Source organism: Cupressus sempervirens, chromosome 1 (assembly GCF_028749045.1).
Source record: "Cupressus sempervirens isolate cs-2001-9-10 chromosome 1, ASM2874904v1, whole genome shotgun sequence".
In the NCBI taxonomy this organism is placed as follows: Eukaryota; Viridiplantae; Streptophyta; class Pinopsida; order Cupressales; family Cupressaceae; genus Cupressus; species Cupressus sempervirens.
In genome coordinates this window covers 741,148,532-741,170,645 of record NC_143118.1, presented here as the reverse complement: position 1 = coordinate 741,170,645, position 22,114 = coordinate 741,148,532, and the positions used below count along the sequence as shown (strand labels likewise).

The following is a 22,114-nucleotide window of genomic DNA, read 5'->3' as shown; positions in this document are numbered from 1 at the left end:
TTACCTTTGTTACTTCTTTCTTCTATAGTCCTGGATGACTCTCCTTGTTCAATGTTGGTGTATCCTAATCTTGAAGTATCACTAATGGCTCTTGGTGATTTTAGTAGCTATTCAAAGTACTTGACAACCCTATTAGGTTTTTTGAAGCTCTCTGCAATCTCCTTCTCTCTTTTCAAGTCATTTTGTAGTTGGTAATTTTTCATCTTCAATGTAGAGATCTCAATATCTTTGACATTCAGTTCATGATGTGCATTCATCATCTGACTTAGGGTGTCTAGCTGCATGTTTGAAATTCTTGCAAGCTTAATTGATTTTTTTCTAGTCTATTGGCAAGATTTCTCTTGTCATCCTCTAGCATAACCTTATATTCAATGGTTCTTTTCTTCTATTTAGTCACTTGACAAAGCATCATGACTTGAGATTATTATTCAATCTTGAGTGTTCTAATTTCTTCTACTTGAGCTCTATTCTTCCCCATTAGGTTTGCTATTGCTACATCGAACTCTTTGGAATCTCCATTTGTGAATAATTTTGTGGTGTCAATCTCCTTCTATTGTGTGTCATTCTTAGTTATGGAAATCTCTCTTCTCCTCTTTAAATATTTTCTTAGTTCTTCTTTGGCTTCTTCCAAAGTGTGTAGAGCAAGTTGTACATCAATTACCTGATTCTCTACAATCTTCCCAAGTTTGTAGACTTCCATTTCCAGATCTTTTCTCCAAGCTATGAAGCTCCTTCTTGTGAGAACTTAGCTCTGATGCCAATTGTTGGAATTTACAAGTGGGAAGGTTTACTTCTAAGAGGGTGGGGGGGTGAATCAGAAGTAACTAACTTTAACCTTTTAAAACATTTTATCTAAGATCATTCACATGCATATGAGATATCTACTTAACATGAAAAATAAAGACATGCATGAAAATAGATAACACAAGGTTTTGATAACCCAAAAGCCCTCCAAAATAAGAAGGTAAAATAGGGGTGGGGATGACACCCACACCCACAAAGTATCATTGAAGCAATATGTAACTATTTTAGGTTACAAAGATTTGACCACTTCCAATGGTCTGGCCTGTGAAACACATGTTTTGTTAAAGACTTTACACTCTATTAAAAGTGATCTAGTTAAAGGATTTACAAACACTCACTTGGAATGTTACCCTATTAAAGGATTTAGCACCTTGTTTAAAGGCTTACAACATGGTTGTTAGACCAACCTACCATCATAGGATTTTTATTCCTAATACAATGGCTAGAGAGTATTAGAAAGTCTTGACATGATGACTTGCAATCTTCAATTGCTGATTCCAAATCCTTGTCCTGCTCTATTTGTTCTGATTCTTCCTTAATTTGATATGTCTCTCCTTGAAGTTTTGATACACTATTCTTGATCAACTAAATTTTACAATGCTATTTTGCTAAGTGTTTACACCCCTTTGCACTTTGCTAGAATTCACCCATAAACTCTTAGTCATCCATATGAATAATTGGGTTTCATCCTCCTTATAAAGGCTTCCAAGACTTAGGGTTAGGTATGAATCTATGACCAATATTCTTTACTCTTTTCTCGCTCAATTCTTACACTTTTCCTATTGATTGCATGCCTTCTCCATTTTTCTTATTGGCTGCATGCTAATTACATAGGAAATGCAAAAGATTTGATCTTATCTTCAAGATCCTTTGAGATTTATCTTAAGTTGGCTATAAAAATGGTTTTCATCTGAGTTTGAGAAGACACAAACTCATATGTTGATTCTATGTTACTCGACACTTACTAATTGATGATGCTTGACACATATATGAGTTCTATCTCACTCGACTCCTATAGTAATTCTATTTAGCTTGACATCTATACTTTGCTCAACAGCTATAGTGACTTGACATCACTTAACACTTGACACTTGAATCTTGCTCCGCACCTGAAGTTCACTCGGTACCTATTGAATCTCTGGCTTAACACATACTATAACTCGGCATCTGTATTATACTTGACATAATCTTGAGATTTGGTTAAGTGTGTTGACACTCAATTGTCAAAACCAATCTAAGACCAATAGGAAAAACCACCAATAACATGCTACTATTTCTCACTCTTCTAAACTAATGCCCTGTGAATAGACAACCCTGTTAAAGGTGGCCCAATTAAAGGATTTAAATCATCCTGTTATGAGTGAGTCTTGTTAGAGGACTTTAGACCATTCACTTGGAATGTCAGCCAGTTAAAGGACTTAAAAATGATTGTTAGGTCAACCTTAATCCAAAGGATTTACCCTAGACTGATACAATTATTAGAAAGTAATAGTAAGGATTGAAATGATAATAAATTACAACTCCATTCATAGATTATAGGTCTCTATTTTAGTCTTCCATTCTACTTGGCTTTTACACACTTCAGCTTTAATAGTTTGTTCACCCTTTAATAATGCATACTCTTAAGGGTTCTTCCTTAACTTGCGAATGCAAATCCTTCACTTAGGTCACTAAATGAAGCAATACCCTAGACTCCTTTTCTTCCTTAGGTTTTTGCACATGACCAACATTGCTTTTGATCAGCCATCTCTATAAATATAGAACTAAAATATTTTACCATTCATCCTCCATTGTCCAATTTAGGGTTATGAAAGATTAGGTAGAATTCAATGAATCTACCCCTTATTTCATTTTATTCCCTTCTAGAAACTTCTCCTTTAATCCTCTTTAAATTTACCTTAAAATAGTATGAATTTTGTGCCACTACCTCATCAATCTTATCTTCCACATGGTTTATACAATCCAAGAAAATAAAATTGTTAGCTCAGATTCATCAGATTCTTGAGCTTTCTCATAATGCTGACACTCGACATTAACTGCCTTTTAATGCTCAACACATACTACGCTGCTTAGCATCCACTATAAAATTACTCAGCACAAACTAAAGTTTATTGGTGCTCAACACCAACTAAACTTTACTCAACATCAACTATTTCACTTGGCTTACACTGACTTTTCTCTACTCCAACTGATTTTCTACTTAGCTTGCACTAACTTTGGTTGGCAACTACTATCCACTCAGTCAAACTTTCCTAGTAAACTTCATTTAGCTTTTTCTTCTAAACTTAATCAGTGCAACCAACCTTTGCAACCTTAAGTAGATTATCAGTGCATTATAATATCGTTGTCTTAGCTAATTCTTGTACTCCTTTTCTTGTCATAACTCAACCTTTCATCTAGGTACTATTCTTACATCATTTTGATTAAATTATCTTCATCAATCAATCATACAAGTAGTTTCCTTACAAGAAAATAGCAAGTTTGACATCAATGACAAAACAATGATTGAAACATAGTTATCATACCTGTATCATTCTATTTTTGATAGATAGGTCATGTTATGGAATTTGACTGAATATTAATGACAATTTTATTCTACATACAACCATTGAAGACTCCATCGCAGTCCTTTACCTTTTGTTTGTCAAATCAAAGACATTCATATTAGAGAACTTGCTAAGAACCTTTTTTTTAGCAAAGGTAGGTTCGTCTTCATAAATTAAGTAGTACTATTATGTATTGTTAACCACTTGCACAAATGAAATAAATTTCCTTCTATATAAAGTATGGAGTAAAAATCAATTTCCTTTTGAAATAGTGCATTTTTAAAGGTGAACATTAATTTAGTTGCTAATATTCAAAGAGTAATATTTAAAATATGTTTTCTTTTATAAATAATGAACTACATTAATGTAAGAAGATCTTTTATTAAGACCCGATACATTAAAAAACCCTATAAGTTTAGTTGGTCTTTAATATGAAAAATTTTCCTTAGGAAATCCTCTCCTCTTAGAGGAAATTTTGAATTAAATGAAATTCAATATTGACACTAAATTTTTCATCTTTCCTATCATTGCTTAAGGTTAGTTATTATTTTATTATACTCATAGAGTCCTTATTTATGCCAATTAATTTCTAACAATATTCTATTATACATCTCTTAAATATAGTCACTAAAAGACAAACTAATCAATGTTCACCAATATTTTTATTTTATCTTTTCCACACTTATAGACAAAAAAAAAAAATGTTTCTCCTTAAAATCTTCAAAATGCATAACAAAGCATATGATTTTGGCAACACTAAAAAAATGGTTTTCTGATTATGATATACTTTCAACCACAATGCTTAGTTGCACTACATAGGATAACAATTGAGGTATTATTTACAATAACTAGAATTATAATAAAGATTAATATGATGTATCACTTGAAGCATTGATACTAAAACTTTATCGGCAAACAAATCTGAAATAATGGTGATGGACTCATCCTTTGTAAAAAATTGAGAATATTAAATTATCTTCATTACTGTTCAGATAATGTTATTCTCTACAACTTTACAATAGTTAATGTTTCTCTCCATTAAATATAAGTCATATTAATCATTGAATACTATTAGGAAAGTTAGAGAGAGTGTATCTTATTATAAAATGATTGTGAATTTTCTTTTATTTTTTAAAAGAGAGGCTTAAGTTGTAATGTGACATAGACAAGATCTATACTTGCTTCATAGTAGTGTTAATTGCCCTTAATATTAGTGTAACTGATAGTTGTATATAATGTTTATTATCTATATAGACTCTAAAACAAATCAGTATTGATTGTAAACTATTGTAATTTTTTATTAACTAACTTATAGTTAGATTGGCCCAAGGACCATGAAGTATGTGATAGAAATGTATTATACAAGAAAAAATGATATAGTCTCTGTTATGTTTTTTTCTCTTCAGTAAAGGAAAAAATTGAGGGATAGATATAGTCTCATGAAGTCCTTAACCAATTTAAAGAAGACAGATATATTTTCAATATAGAGAGTTTTTAAAACAATTGTGTACAGTACTTTTAATTATTTTTTCAATTAAGTTTGGTAGAAGATTATGCATCAATATTTCAGATAACACTCAGAAAACTATCAACTATGAGACAAAAATAGAATAGCTAAATCAGATTTTCCCCTTCAGCTTTTTTACATCATATTAATGATGGTTCACAGAATGTGACAAAAAATATAGATGTAAAATTTAGGCAATGTCTATGCCAGCATTAAAATGACAATTTTTAAATAAATTTAAATTTAAGACATGGCTTTAAAATGATTTTTAATATAATTTTTAAAATCAGCAAATTGTCAATTTGATGCCGACATAGACATTGGCTTAAATTTATAAATATATTTAACCAAAAAAAATTGAACTGATTATAAGTTACCACCTCAGATGTAGGACAAATAGGAAAAAGATTCTAGACATCATGCATTTTAATCTCAAGTAAGTTAGTGAGATGAACTACAGATATGACATTTAACAAGAATTAGTAAAAACAACTCTAAGTGAGACAACCTAAAATTCAGTATAACGAAGGAATTGGGCCGGGACAACTGAAAATGGAACAACCTTATTCCCTTCAAAAATTAATTATACAGACGTCTTGATAAACAATCTTACAGGCGTTACTGACAGTGGTCTCACCGAGTGTAAACCCTAATGGCTCGCTCACTGATCCTCTGCCTTTCGCTTTCTGGAATGGAGGAGATCCATATAAGAGGAGGACCGGCTAAGGTTTACTCCAAAAAGCATAACGTTTCCAGGAGCAGGAGGCAATGTTGAAGCTAATTCTTCTTCTGCCAGGCTCGGAATCTCCACCATCAAATGGTTTCCAGAATATGCAGCAGAATTATTTGAAGGGTACCACGATCTACCGGCACTCAAACTATCAGATGTGCTAATGAAGGGTCTTAAATCCGCCGGGGAAGACATCAGCGTCGGGGGAAACATGCTAATGAAGGGCTCAGCGAAGGAAAGACAAACGGGCGAAGTGGGTTTACGAGTCCTCGTTAGGGCATTGCAGGGCCGACGGCGGAATCTGACGAATAACTGTCTTGACCCGCCGGTGCTGCGTTCGAAGGTCACGATATCCCCTGCCTGAAGATGAGTCGCCTTAACGTAGCCGCTCCAGCCCTTCGTCAGCACGTAGCTCTGGCTGCTGTTCCAGTAAGAGTACCGAAACCTCCATGTTTTGCCCATGTTGTCCTCAAAAGTCAGGAGAAGCCCCTTCTCTCTGGAGGCCAAGTCAAGAGGGAAGCATCGCTGGGCGTGGTGCTTTGGAATCACAAGGCGGTTCAGTTTGCCCACGTCGCTAGGCGTCACGGCCTTGTCAAACAAATGCTCCCTCGCGTACTTCACCCGCTCCTCTTCTAAACCGTCTTTGGAGCGGTCCGGATTGAAGGATTTCTTGTATTCTCCATCGCTGTGTTTCTTGAACTGCTGAAGCTCCTCGTCGTAGGTGTGCTTTCGGAGCATGTCCACGATCTCGGGCTTCGAGTGGCGGCCGAGGAAAGCGGTCTCCTCCGCATCGCTGTCCTCCGCGCAGGCGAAGTTTGCAACGGCGGTGCGTCCTCGGAACTTTAGGGCGGCGATGTCGTATGCCCTGGCGGCTTCTTCTTCACGGTTGAATGTGCCCAACCACACGCGCTGGTGCTTCTCGTATATCTGTGCTCCCCATCTCCCATTCGGCTGAGGCACAACGCCTTTGTATTGGGACGTTGGCGTTTTCCATGACCCACTTCTCTTACACACTTCTTCAACAACGCTGCTGCTATTACCAGAGTCCGTCAAGACATCGTAGATTCCCATCGCCCCGCCATTGATCACATTGGAAAGAATAGAATCGTCTCTAATGTCATCTGGGCTTTGTAGATCTGGCATTGTGATGGTAGAAACGAGTGAGATCTCGCGGTTCAGGATAGTGAAACAGCCGCCTAGGCTCAGCCCTATGTCCAGACCTGAACCCCCATTTCCTTGCCATCCCTGACAAAAGCATACAGTCACATACATAAGGTATTGTCAAATGGTTATGGATAACTTGGATTTTATCTTGTATGAAATAAAGCAATTTCAAGGAGAGAACGTAATGTGTGATGGTCACATACCCTGAGAATCGAATCCACAGTAGGAGCAGCTAAAATGTCCGGTGACATAACTTCTTGGCCGCGTCGCTCACCCAAACTCAGACTCGATTGGTATAAAAGAGAGACGGCTTCATTCAGCTGTAAATATAGTGCCCTAATATTGGGAAACTGGGAAGACGAATAGTCTACCAAAGAATTTTTAGTATATCTCCTCCCATCTTCAAGGCATGAAACTTGCGCACATTGTCGATTTAGCTTCGCACATTTCTTGTCTTTTTTAAATGACTCTGTGGTGGGTCAATGCTTAAGAACAACAAGCCGATGATTTAGGAAACGCACGCATAAGAATCATACCTTTCATTCTAATTGATTATGAGCAACAAAAATAGCTTTCTATTCAGCACATGATATTTTAATCCTTCCCTTAGATGCTGTCAAATACAGGAGCTAGAATGAGCGTACGGATTTCGAATACCACTAGATGAGCTGTTTGTCGAACCGAGGTTGCAGAGTAACTCGACCCAAATGGACGCTTCGGTCATACTTTAGTAATTGACTGTTCTACGGTGACATAAGCGTTATAGTCAATTGTAAATTATACCTCAAACTTCGAATAAAAGTTTAAAATACTCAAATTTATAATCAGCATACTGTTGTATCTTAATATTTTATTGCACATTTCCACATGTAAGAAGTGCAAACCTACTTGCGTTCACACCGCGGACTTTCTCAGTCTAATATTTTCACATGTGCCTAGAGCAATGCCACGGGAATCGAAACATATACTAGAATATTCTATGAGGGATGGAATCTCTTTGATTTCGGTAACCCTTTCAACATAACTTTGGTAATATATGTTTAGACATCCGAGGCTGGTTTCCCAAATCCCATATACGGTGTTCCCATTTATGTTCCTTTTCAAATATGCCTTAAAAACTAGTATGGAGAAAATGATTTTTATAAATGTATTTAGATTGAATTCCATGAATTCCACAGACAACGAGAATGAAGGAAGATATTCATTGTTTTCTTTGTTCCTTTTAAAATATACTAAGTCTAAAGAGGGGAAGAGGGGAAATGGGTTCTAGGGTACCACTAGTTTATTTTTATGATTTCTATTATGCACATATTCTAATCAGGGGGAACCTTTAGAATAATACAGTGGGGAAGTTTTCAAGGGTGCAAAAGCACATTAATAAAGGTGTTTGTAGTAATTTATAAAGGCTATGAGTGAGACACATTGTAAAAAATAACAATATCACAAAGAGATTAGTGGGCCACAACCAACCACAATCAATATATGTGTCTTAAAAAGTCACTAACACAATAATGTCAACAACTCACATAGCGAAGCACAAAGGATAAGAAAACAACCCACATAGTGGTTTCAAATCTATCCTATGTCAAACAATGTATCTGCCCAACTAGAGACAACTTCCAACTACAAAATTTATTTTGATGTTGATATAAAAGGAATCGACCTCTATAGAAGTGACAAAGAAAGTGACCAACTAGAAGGAGAGGATCCTATGACTGTTTCCCACATCCAAATGTCTACAAGCATGTAAAACCCATAATACATTGCAAACCTAGTATCATTAACTATATTAAAGTTTTAACTCCTCCTAGGTGGACAATTAAACATAATATTTCATTCTATTTGGCATCTTCCCTAAATCATAGTATTGGATTCTACAAGAAAAAATACTTGGCTCCAATTTTGTATGAGGATTTAGTCTTTTTTTATTATGCATAGGTACAAAGCCTACATATTTTTGGAATTGCTCCTACTAAAGTTGGGTAGGAGTTTAAGAAAATTTGGATGATATATTTTGATGAGAAGGGTATGTTGGTCTGAATTTTTGCATGATGGAAGTCCTTTGTCTAGGAATAGAAATTTTAGATTGTGTCCATAAGTGATGAACAGGGTTTCTAGATAAGTCATCCGTTTGCTACCCCTTGAAATTTTTTGTGAAAACCCTATGTTTCACTCCATTCTTAAGTGGTCAGGCGCGAAATATTTGAATTTTCAAATAGGGCGAATATTCTGTTGTCTTTTATCCTCCGCACCACCGAGCCACTTTTCCTCTCAAATTCCACAGTCATCCGATCTAAGTAGATCAACCATTCTGATTTCCTCGCTATGAAAACATGGGCACTCTTTATGTATAGCGAGGTAGCGAGTGCTAGAAAGTTATAAGATAGGACCGCAATTTGAAGACATAGCAGTTGGAGAATTATTTTTCGATCGATCACTCAGTCACGGACACCTGGCAAGTATTGTTAGAACAGAAAAATGGACCCAATGGAAGCAGTCAGAAGTCGTCGCTGGAATAATGGTTTTTCGATGTCTCTCTACCTCGCTATCAAAAAATTTGGTCATCTCGTTGTTAGCGAAGTAACGAGGTGCCGAGAAATCAAAACAGGGTGGTCTCGAAAATTATCGACAACCATGGTCTGACTAGGTGGCATAATAGGCAATAACTACTGTGTCAAATGCAGTTGGCAGGAGTGATAACGATTTGATGGGTCCTTGTACTTCCTAGAACCGAGTTTTGTTGAAGATTGTTGGAGCTCGCTACCTCGCTATCAGAAAAGGTTGACATCTTGCTGTTAGCGAAGTAGTGAGGCACTATGAAAATCAATGGCTGACTGGACCTGAGGCAACGTGGAAGGCTAGCCAGGCTCAAGGTAAAGTTTTATGGATTGCCAGCAGTGCAGATTTTCCTACGTTAGCAGTGCCTCAAACTGATAAAGCATTTAAGAGATCTCAATCGTTAGATCAAGTTTCAATCAATGATCCTAACCATCTCGTTGTAAAAACTGGCACGAGGTTTAGTCTATGTGATAGAGCAAGCATGGAAATCGCCACCTTACAGGGTTCTTGGTGCAATTTCTCCACCTTTGATGTAACCTCAGATCAACGGCCATCATTGTCTCGCCATAAAGAGTTGCTCGAATGATACATATAGCGAGATAGCGACTAAGGCCCCACCACTTTCTTCTAAGCAATACAAACAATATATCATCCATAAGATCGAGAATGAATCGATGGCTATTGTTGCTTCGCTATGGCAAGGTGCTCATTCTTTATGTATGGCGAAGTAGCAAGCTTTTGACACGTGTCCTCAGTCACCAATGGGTCCAGGCAGAAATGTGATCAAGGAAGGTGCTGTATATGTGGTCAATTTTTATTGGATTGACTAGCCAACTTGTCAAGTGGAATGCCAAGTTGTCTTTCTTTGTACCCCATGATCGTATGATTTTGAAGATCGACAGCGTAGGTTTTAAATATTGAAGGGGGTGGCATTCTGCATATTAATGAGACATGAAAAGTTTTGCGTGTGAAAGAAAAAATAGGGTGTAACTTATATGATTTTCTCAGTTGCACCTTATGCAAATAAAGATTTTGAAGTCTTTTCTGAATAGGATCTTTTACTAAGAGGATTGTGTAGATTTTGGCACAAGTGCCAAACAACATAAAAGAACTATAGATAAGAGATTTCCAAGTGAGTATTTTAGTTTAGTCTCTGAAGTGTTGCAGTCTTGCATGGTGTAGCAGAAATGGCTCCAAAGAATTCACTAACTCTTAGATTGTGGATAGCAGAGGGATTACTTGACAAGAGTAATTGGATCCCTAGTGTTTCTTCCTCTCGAATTGGTTCAAGTTTGTTTGAAAGGTGGTTTATAGAAAGGAAGTTGTTTGTCTTGTATGTTAGTATGTGGAATTTTGATCGAGGAAGACTAGTAATCCTAGGTGTTTCTATGGGTTGTGATCAAGCTACTAAGGTAATGATGGGAGAAAAGAATGAACTTAATAAAATAGAAACCCTGTCAGCAATAACACCTTTCTCTAAGGACATTTTCAAGATGGCATACTTCAATGCCATGGTAGTAGAAGAATGTAGGACCCTGTACAAAATTTTTAGAGAAGGTGAAGAAGATTTTATATCCATGGGCTTCATGCGAATAGTTCCTCTGACTTTTTGTTAGTACATGTCTTTTTGTGTCAGTAGGTGACAAATTTTGTTTGAAAGCTGATTTTGGATGCAGACATGGCTGGCTAAGTAGAAATTTCTCATTTTGTTATATTTGACAGCCACATTGTTTCCATACTTGAGTGTTGTTTCTTAAGGGTTAATCTCATTATCTTAAGGAGTTGTATTAATCAGTGAAGAGTGGGAAGTAAGGGTGTTTCTCCCAGTAACGTGATGATGGTAAAACCCATGGGTTCAAGTAAGTTTGCAATCATCATATTAGATTTTGTCATGGGCAAGCTTAGCAGTTACATATACGATACAATCATAGTTGGAGCTAAATCAACAAAAGGATGTGATAGACAGAAGCCCACAAGAGAATATATGGTTTGCATAACTTCTTGTTAATCTTTTTCTTTTCAGATAGATGTATGCGTCTTTTTCTTGTAAAGGACACCTGTCATTTTCTCTTAGCCTGAAGCTTGTTGCATCTCACACTGTATAAGTGAGATCCTAGGGCTAGAGAAAGGGTTCAAATTCTATTTTCTAAGTGGATACTTAGTCTATTTTTGGTCCAATATTTTGAGCAAATTGGGGGTATATTTTCTCTGTCAGATCTTGAGAATACATGAATATAGAATGATCTGTGTTTCTTTTGAAAGTCATTCTGAGTTTATTGTAAATTGTATACAATTTTCAAGGAAAATGAATGCAAATTATAAATTGTCCCCATATCAGTTCTTTATGAAATTTGTCTCCTTTTGATTACTTGGCTATCTTGATATTGTATAAGTAAAGGCTTGTGCAATTGAATGCAATCCAATTAGGTTGTATATATGTTTATCACTATTGTTAATTCAATGGATTAAGTAAAAGTTTTTAGTGAATTTGATAAGGTTGTTGTAGTAGTAGAAAGGATTTTGAATGATGAATTCTGATAAGAATTGTTGATAAAATTTGGTGTAAGGCAACAAATTAGATCTAGAAATTTGTAGTAGACTCTAAACCCTAATGGATTAGGCACTGATCAAATTTGATCCAGTTGAAAGAGAAATGTGACACGAAAGGTTGTCAAAATGCAGAATTAAATCAATCTTACTTTTATTTCCTGAAGATTTTCAAAGTTGGCATGTACTTGTTTGCATGTAATGTTTTAGCTTCAATTAGCCACTATTGTTGAGAACACTTGCAGATCTATAGAAGAATTTCGGCCATATCTACTATATGGGATGTGTTTATCAAATTCTCAAGAATTGTACATGTATTTGAGGATTTGAGATGAGAATTAGAATGAAACTAAAATAATCCTCATACAGTGTTTCACAGTCATGAATCATTCCTGGGTATACCCACCTTGGTTTTACAGAGCCTGAAGAGTAGAAAACCACTCGTGGTTTTGTTGAAGTTGGGCCCAAATGGTTTTGCACATACAATTGCTAATAAGAATTGGCTAGTCTTTAGATTGTGTGAGTATTGTCATCTTGGTATTAAGCATTTTGTTACTTAGTAGTTTTTTTAAAACACCAATAGGGTATACACCATGACATTATAAATCTAGTTAGGGAATTTTTTCTCCACATAATTAAGAAGAACTACAAGGCTCCACTATTGGATAAGTATATTTTATCATCCTCTTATAGAAAAATGGTTGTCTCCTCCAAGGATTAGCACTTTCGATACATCCCATTCCAAGAGTATATTCTTGATTTGATGGAGTAGTGATATAGGAAAAAAAGAATAAGGATATTTAGAAGATGGTTTCTAAACTTGGTTGTGAAATGCGTAGATCCACTAATACTAACATCACATCTTACCCTAGAAATAGAAATTTCATATTCCTACTATGGATAGTAATCTTGAGCCTAATTATGTGATTATGTAGAAGAAAATTCACAGTGATATCTATCTTCTTTTGTACAAAGATAACCCTACTAAAATTTTCTCTGCATGTAAACATGAGGCGTTGGTTGGAAAGCTCTTGAGAAAATTTCATTTGAGAAAAAAAGATTTATTCAAGTGGATTTTTGTCAAGATGATATAAAAAAATTAATGAGATTAAGAAAGACAATGAATACAAAACCAATAACCTAGAGGACAAGTTATTGACATCAAGGTCAAAGTTCATTTATTAGTGACTCACACTTAGCCAATTTGTTAAGCTGCTAATGAGCTTATCTTTTAGTTTGCAATGTTAATAGAGTAATCCAATTACTAAAAAATAATACAATCGTTACCAAGTTCTACAATTGCTACCAAGTTCTAGAATCTTTATACAATTCATGATGAGTAGTATCTATAGATTTGTTCAGTGATAGTGCTAACTGAGTTTCGTAGTATTAACCAAGTTGCACAATGTCAACCATGGTCTCTTGTATCTATTGAGCTTGGAGTATTAGTGATGAGAATCTAGTGTTGACAGAGCCAAGGAGTGTCAACCAAGTGATTCAACTTATAGCAAGATCACACCATTAGTTTTGACTGAGCCATGGAGTGTCAACCAAGTGATTCAATTTATATGTCAAGTTTTGTAGTGATCATAGAGTCACACAAGTGTTGACTGAGTTCAAGCTACTTGGAAATGATTAGAATGAACTAAGCTTCTACATCTACCAAGAGCATGACAACGCCAAGTGTTGACAATGGTTTTCAAGTATCAAAACATCGATGAGTTTGTCTTTTTAACCCTAGTGCTAGCAGTTGGACTAACTTTGTGATCTCGATGGAAACCTATGTTGTAGCTGACTTTGATGAATTGTAATTTGGATTAGAACATATGTAATGAATTGTATCATATCCAAATAAGTAGGAAGTAAATATAAAGAGTAGAAGTATGAAATGAGAAGGCTATAAGAAGTATAAGGGACAACAAAGATTTATCTCTCACAACAAGGTGATCTTTACACATCATAGAAATCTCAACCAACAAATCAGAGTTGTAGATTAGAGACTAGCCACTGGTTTATCCTAACAAGTGCATTGGTTAAATCCTTTAAATGGTAGACTTAACAGTCTTTGATAAATCTCTTTACCAAGTGCATACTTCATTGTATATTTTGTAAATCCTTTTATAAGGTGGACCTATTAGTCATTATTGCTCCTAATAGGGAAGATCATCAGAAGTGATCAATTGTAAGCCTTAACTGGCCAACTTTATGCTGCAGTACTAAAACTTGTGAGTATCATCCCTACCCTAGTCTTACTTTCTATTTGGAAGGTATCTGGGTCACCATATCTTGTGTCAAAGTGTTATGAATGTTTTACTCCTTTCATTCTTCCATGCATGCAATTAGATCAGAATATTATATGAAGGATTAATTGGTGAATTAAGTTAAAATTTCACTGGTTCTTGATTCACCCCTCCCCTCTCTGTAACCTTGCCTATCTTATATTTCCAACAATTGGTATCAGAGAGTTGTGGTTTTTAAAGAAGAAATTTAGTAGCTTGAGCAAAGATTAGAGGTAATGGAGGTATACATGCTAGATAAGGCTATTGACAATGAAAAGTTGGATCTTGAATTGACTATTGGGAATCTAAAGAAAGAAAAAGAGAAACTCTCTCAATCGTTGAAAAGAATGAAAGATCTTGTAGAACAAATGAATGAAAATCTCTACACTAAAGAAAGAATTTAAGACATCTATCTAGAAATAAATTCAAATGAAGCTAATAAGCAATCAAATATCTACTTAAAAACAATTTCAATCCTTAAGAAGAAGTTAGAAAGTTGAAAAGAGAACAAGAAATCGAGTCACTAGGATTATGTGAAGTCATAGAAGAAAAAGACAAGCCAAAGAAGAGATAGAAGAAAAGTAAAATGAAATTAAACATCTATCCCTTTGGCAAGAAGACTTCATTGATCAGCTCACTAATAAAAATGAAGAACTCATGAATCTAAGATCAGAGAATGAAAGATTGTAAAATGATCTAAACACTAAAAAGAGAGCTAATGAGAGGATGATGAAATCTCAAGAAATCATGAATTAGTTGAATGAGAAAAGTTAGTACAGACACAAAGGCAAAGCAAGAATGGGATATACAAAAGAAGGTTAATCATCCAAGCAAGGAACTCAAAAGAATCAAAGGCCCACTTGCAATCATTGTGGTAAATTAGGTCATACATCAAACAAATGATGGAGTAATGGTAAAGAAAAATTCAATGGAAAGTCTTACAATTCCAATAAGCATGCACATACAATAGGTGAATTCAAGGAGAAACCTAAGTTTGAAAGTAAATGTCACAATTGCAAGAAATAAGGACACAAATATTCTAAATGCAAAACCAAGATATGAAATCTAACAGAATTAATTGTAAAAGCTATATTTGGATGGTACTACAACACATGGTGTAGATACCACTAATGTGGAGAATTTGGCCTCATTGGAGCAGACTGTGTGAAATGTCACATGAGGAAAAGAGACACCACTAGAAGATGTTTCATTTATATAGAATTTGGACATCTTGCCAAGAATTTTATGAACACTGGAAGAATTGAAGATGAAAAGAAAGCCAAAGCTGACAATATCATTAAGCAAATAAAGCAACAATGCATACCAAAATATTCTAAGAACTAAAGTCTGAGTCATGAAGTAGATGTCAGTCAAGAGTTGGGTGGCTCAAGCATTTTAACTTGAATTTCTATGGGAATAACTAAAACTAAGACTCTGTAGTAGACATCTCACATTAGTTCCAGCCAATAGGAAGAAGAGGTCTATATTAGCATTTAAAATGCACTAGGATCACCGAGTGGTTGTGAAAATTTGAAGACCTTACAGAGCTAGGCTGGGTTGTAAGACCTTGCTAAGAAAGGTTAGATTACACTAAAGTATTGTATGGAGAAATCAAGTTGTTGAAGACTCTACAAAGTAATGTTGAGACTTTCGAGATATGAATATTCACCAAGTATTAAAGATAGAACCAAGTAGAAGGTAGTCTGTCACTGAGTGAGTGGTTGTGCCAAAGCATTTATGGTGATTGAAAAGTGAAATTTGTTAAAAGGAAGAAAATTGATTTCATTTTTCACCATTAATTTTTTAGAGCTATTTGCGAAGAGTGATTCTGAGCTTCCAAGTGATCTATGTGTTTCTTGTTGGAAGTATTCTTAAAGTTTTTCAAAACACTTCAAGACCCTACTAAGCATGGATTCTTCTAGTAGCAAAGTGAAGAAAGGATTAGAAATATTGATTCAAGGAGTAGAATGCAAGCTTGAAGCATTCAAAACTAGTCACACAATTGTTGAATCATTGGACCTAGTAGGTGCCCAATCAAAAATGCATTCCTAAGTATTACACATACACAATATACACTTGTATTATCATTTTTCTATTCAAGAGCTAGGAACACATAAAACGCATGAGGCATTGAATGAGTTAAGTGTAAATGACACTCTAAAACCTAAGCATCGACATTTGGAAGAAAAGGGCTTGACACATATTTCACATATGCCAAGGGATTTTTAGGCAAAATGGATAAGATTCATATTGAGCCATGTTCACAATGGGAAGTTACAGTTGGATCAACCCATTTTGATCACAAGAAAAATGATTCATCAAATCACTAGCCTTCCAATGTTAAACAAAGACAAGATGAAAAAACCAAAGAAAACTCTTTTTGAGTGGGATGGTAGAGGAATGAAGATAAGTGGAATCACATATATGGAATTAAATTAGGAATTCATGTGATTGTCCATAAAATATACAATTCTAGTCATCTCAATAGAGTGTCATGTGAAGCAATTGATTTGTCTCTCAAAGTTGTGAAGAATAATATGTTATTTGACCTTGCTTATTTGTTATTGAATCAGTTCAATAAGAACATGGAAAGCATCAAAGGTTCCAAGAAAAATACATGTAAGTTTGGTTCACTCATAACTTGTTTTATTTTCTTTGTACAAATGTTCTTCCCTTCTAAAGGAAAAGTTGTGTGGAGAAAAGATGTATCTATTTTATATCATATTAATGAATACATAGTAGAGATGGGTTAAAATTTTGACAGTATAATGGATAACTACTTTGATACATTCAAAGAAAAGATGAATAATAGCTATAGGATACTGAAGAAACTTGTAGAGGACTAAAAAGATGATATCTATTTCATGGTAGACTATGATAAAGTATACATTCGGGCAGTCCAACCAAGGGAAGACAAGTGTTAAACCTATTGAATATGAGGCTAACATTGACGATACAAAAGTTATCATTAAAGCTCTATCGAATGAGCCTTTGGATCCTAAGGCACCATATTTGGAACTTATGAAGAAGCCACAATGAGGATAGAACTTGAAATTAAGCTTCCTTAAGAAGTAAACAAAGGAGGAAAGAGGATAGAAAAACTAAAACAAGCAAGCTCTACTCTTATACTAACAAAGGGAAAAGGAGATGATTTAGAAGAAGATGAAGTGGAAGAAACCAAGTTTGAGGAAGAAGAACCTCTAAGGAAGAAACATAAGGTTATCATAACTAGACCTACTAAGTCATGCAAAAAAATACTCATTACCAAGATAAGGAAGAACAAGATAGTCTAAGGGTTAGCTATTTCCTATGTTCAATTAAGAAATCTTCAAATCTGGACCCAAATTCAACAAAATCACAAGGATTTTCTACTCTATAGGTTTTGCAAAACCAAGGTGGGTGCACCTCAAAGATAAAGAGCTTACAACTTGATAAATTATTTGACCATAATTCTTCTTCGATTCACAAGTAAGTCTAGGTTACAACAGCTAACCACAATATAGAGATTAAATGAAAATAATTGTTGACATGCTATTATATTATTCATACATGAAAGTAAATTTGATTTGAATATAGGATTTATGCTTCATGCAATTCTATGATCTCTTCTCACGTGAACTAAATAAAATGATCAATGCATCATCCATTGATAATCAGAATCTCACCGACAATTTTAATCTAATCAATTGCATTACAATCAATATTATCGACAATTTACCCTAAACTTCATTCTAATGCATATCCTTCTTACACTCTAGAAATCCTATCACCTTATTGAAGAATTTACTTAACTCATTGAATTAAAAGAAATAGTAAACTAATATACAACCTATCATAGTTGCATTAAATTGGATAAGATTTGCTCATACAATCTTAAGGTAACTAGCTAATAGCAATGGAGACAAGATTCAGAGAAAGAAGATATGGTGGTAACTCTCCTTTGTATTATTTTTCTTTGAAAATCAGACAACACTACTGTAAAACTTAGAATAATGTATGACAAGACAACATGATCCTTCAATGTTAATTTACTCTTAGATTTGCAGAGAAAGATACATTACAAAATTAACATCAAGAGTATTGGACCAAATGCAAGACTAGAATAATACTAAAAATTGCATAAGCATTTGGAGCCTTTATCTAGGCTTGGGATCTCATTTATGTAGCATTCAATGCAACAAGCTTCAAGTTAAGAGAAGATTGATCTATTTGTCCTTAAGATAGAAAGATATTAGATACAAAAGTCACTATTATAATAAGACAAAAAAAAAAGTGTAATAGAATGTTTACATCGTGAATATTCCTTTTGCGGGACGAATTCTATTGCAGCTTCTTGTTGTTACTTTTAAACTATGGGATATCTTGATCTGCACATTAGGTGTCTAGTTCTAATATTTGGAAATTTAATAAAACCATTGGATCTCCCTCGAAATTATGATGAAATTACAAGTAGTAAAGGTGAACTACTTGGGGTGGGGGGGAATTGTGAATCAGCAATTAAAACATGAACCCATTAAACTTTTACCACCCATCCATCTCATTCATTCAATAGATAAACTTGAAATAACATGCAAAGCATAAATATCTAAAACATGTAAACACATAAGCAATCACACATTTAACACTTGATATGATTACCCAGAAACCCTCCAAAGGAGAAGGTAAAACTAGCATGGGGATGATACCCACAATCTTCACTACTATAGCAATAAAGTATCACCAATTAAGGTTACAATGAGTTGACCATGAGACATGATCTTCCCTATGAAAGGCTTACCTTGTTAAAGTCTTACAAGGAATGTTAAGTCCCACCTTATTAGAGGATTTCAACACCCTCTTAGAAGTGTGCCTAGCTAAAGGACTTCAGAACATCCACTTAGAATGTCATCCTATTAAAGGATTTACAACAGTCTATTAGGACTACTCCGTCTAGGAGTTTTAACTAAAATCATCTATTAGAATGTTTCAACATAGATCTTGTGATTAGCTCTAGTAGCCTAATTGAAGATCAAATCCATATTGTGTCCTTCTAGATCATCTCTGATTTGATATGTCATTTCTATATCCTCTACCCTTTGTTCTTCTCGAACTGATTTTGCAATTTTCTCTCTTACAACTTCTAAGTTTCCATGCAAACTTTGTTGTTCTCTACCTTTAACTCCTTATGCACTCACTCTTAATGAAGTTTAGGGTTTCATCCTCCTTAAGAAGACTAGAAGACTTAGGGTTAGGTATGAATCTATGGCTAAGATTCATTTATTTTGCCACTTAATTTTTCCCCTTTTCTAATTGGTTGCATGTAATTACATACAAAATCTGCATACAAATTTGTCCTTATTGTTAATAGATCATATTATGTTCTTAGGTCGGCTGAAAAATGGTTTACATCATTGTTTGTGCAATCTCAAACATCTATGTCAAATCTGTGTTACTTGACACTTAAGGTTACCAATGCTTAGCACATACTAAAATTTTATCTCTAACTCAATACCTAAACTACTCAACATCTATTGTTTGCTTGGCACTTGAGTCACTTGGCATGCATTTTCTACTCGAAAAATAAGTGACTTGGCACATGAGTGACTCCGCATGGTCTTTTTTACATATCATGCTCATCATGTACTACTTGGTTCAATATGAGCTTAGTGAATGTCTTAAGTGTGTTGACACTCAATTGTCTAAAAAAATCTTAGATCAACAATCTCCCCCTTTGACATGAGTGTCAAAAACACTTAACTTTACATAATCAAATCTAACATTCTTGAGTATAATATATTAACAACTCAGCTTATATACAAATTTTCAAAATTTTCAAAATTTTGTAATATACTATATACCTCAAATTTCATAATTTCCCCTGAGTTAATGTATCTATATTATGTCCAAAAATCTAGTCTATATTTTGAGTAATTCTATCTTTCGTTGATACTCTTTGACTTTATATATGCTGATACTCTTTATCTGATATGCTGAACTCCTGCTCTTCTCTATTTGCTCTCAACTTTTGTATATCTCCCCCTTTTCTCTCTTTTTCTTCTATCTCCCTTGCATGTATTTGTGTTATATCTCCCCTTTAGATTTTCTCTCCCTTTCTTCTATCTCCCTTGCATGTATTTTTCTTATGTCTTCCCTTTTTTGTTTCTCTCCCTTTCTTCTATCTCACTTGCATTTATTTGTCCTATATCTCCCCCTTTTTGATTTTTAGAGTAGCATCCCAATTGTCACATGCAACATCTAGTGACTTTATTTTGATGGTGATCTCTACTGTAAGGTGAACTAGTCCATCTAAAACAGAAATATTAGGATCGTTCTTCAACAAAGTTTTTGCAAATGCTAGTTCTTCATGGATTATCTCCATATGAGTAGCTAGGGAGGATTGAATGTTAGTCAACTTCGCTCTTATATTAGCCTCTCCTATTGCTAGCATAGCTAGTTGACTCTATGAGTGAAGCAATGAGTGAAAATGCTTCTCACTCTTAGTAGGGTTTTGAGGTAGTTGTATACCCGAAACTTTGAGATTTCTCTACAGACTCAGAATTCTATGACTAGTTTCTTGTGTGAAGAGTGTTGTACCACATAGTTTTGTATAAAATGAGAATATTTTCTCAAGTACCTTCTTCACTTTCTCAATTTTTGTAGTCAATTCAACTTGTGCTAGTGCTATATCACTAGATATCTTCTCATTGAATTTTCCATGAAATTTCCTCTCATACCATTCTGTAAGTTTAGCATCTATATCCTGGTCGTCACTACTCACTAGTTCCACAATATTTGATAGTTTTTCTAGTAGTGGTTTTGACTCTTTAGGTGTAGGAAAATTGAAATCATCTAGACAGATATCTTTTATTTCTTGCAATTCTTCCCTCTTCTTATACTCTTTTTTGAGTATTTCTTGATTTTTCTTCTTTTCTACATCTTGTTGCATTAAGCCTATTTGTTCCAAGGTAATGTTTGCATAGTCATATTTAGGTATCACTATTTCTTCATCTAGAGTTACATATCCATAGTTAATTACCTTTGCAACCTTGGACGAACTGGAGCTTGGTGTTGAAATCTATAATGGTACAACTTTAGTTCTTGGTTCCTGAAGGACTTTTGTAGGAGAGCTAGATGTTGATAATGTGACCAATTCTTGTATGGCTTCTTGCTCCTTCTCCTTTGGTGTGTCTTGCTTTCTTCAGGTTTTCCTTGATCAATTATAATGATTTAATTTCAACCTTGATCTTGTGCTTTTGGTACAGATGCATCTATCTATCTTGTTTTATATTTCTCTTTTGTTTCAATCTACTTCTTCTCAATAGTGTCAACTTTTACAAATGTTTCAACCTTAGTAGATGTATCTACTAGCATTTGCATCAAAGGTTGTACATGGGTAACTGAAAGGATAGAAGAAGGTGGTTCATGTGTATTCATCTTGTCCCTTGTGATATCAATTACTACCTTTTGGAGCTCAGCTACACTTACCAATATTGGATGTTCACATAACTTTGCATGGAGTGTAGACTAATCCAATATCCTCTTCAAGTCATCTACAGTTAAAGGATTGATGTTCTAACGTGAATCATCAAAAACATCCTTAACAATAATTACATCTATTGACTTGATTGTTTCATGTGGAGGACTAACACTCAGCACTTGTGTGTCCTGGACACTCATTTCCTTTTGTTGATCATCAGCTATTGTCATGTCACCATCTTTTCTTTTAGGTTCTTCACCAATAGTATTGTCTATCCTCTCATATTCCTACACATCATCATCATCTTTGTCATCATCCTTGTTATCTTCCTTATCCTCACTCTTATCATCCTATTTTTCTTTAGAGGGATCATCCTCTCATTGCTTCATAGTGGTTAACCCATAGAATACTTTGCATATTTGGGTTGATTTCTTAACCACCTCACCAATAACTCTTTGTAAAATGCTAAAGTCTCTATATTTAGGTGTAAACCTAGCTGCATATTTCTTCATTGCCTTAGGA

At 34.7% G+C, this 22,114-nt stretch overlaps 1 pseudogene; it reads right to left on the bottom strand.

Annotated features, from left to right (window-relative positions):
- Positions 1–5,518: 5,518 nt before the first annotated feature.
- Positions 5,519–7,002, bottom strand: LOC149580041 (AP2/ERF and B3 domain-containing transcription factor RAV1 pseudogene; annotated as a pseudogene).
- Positions 7,003–22,114: the final 15,112 nt, after the last annotated feature.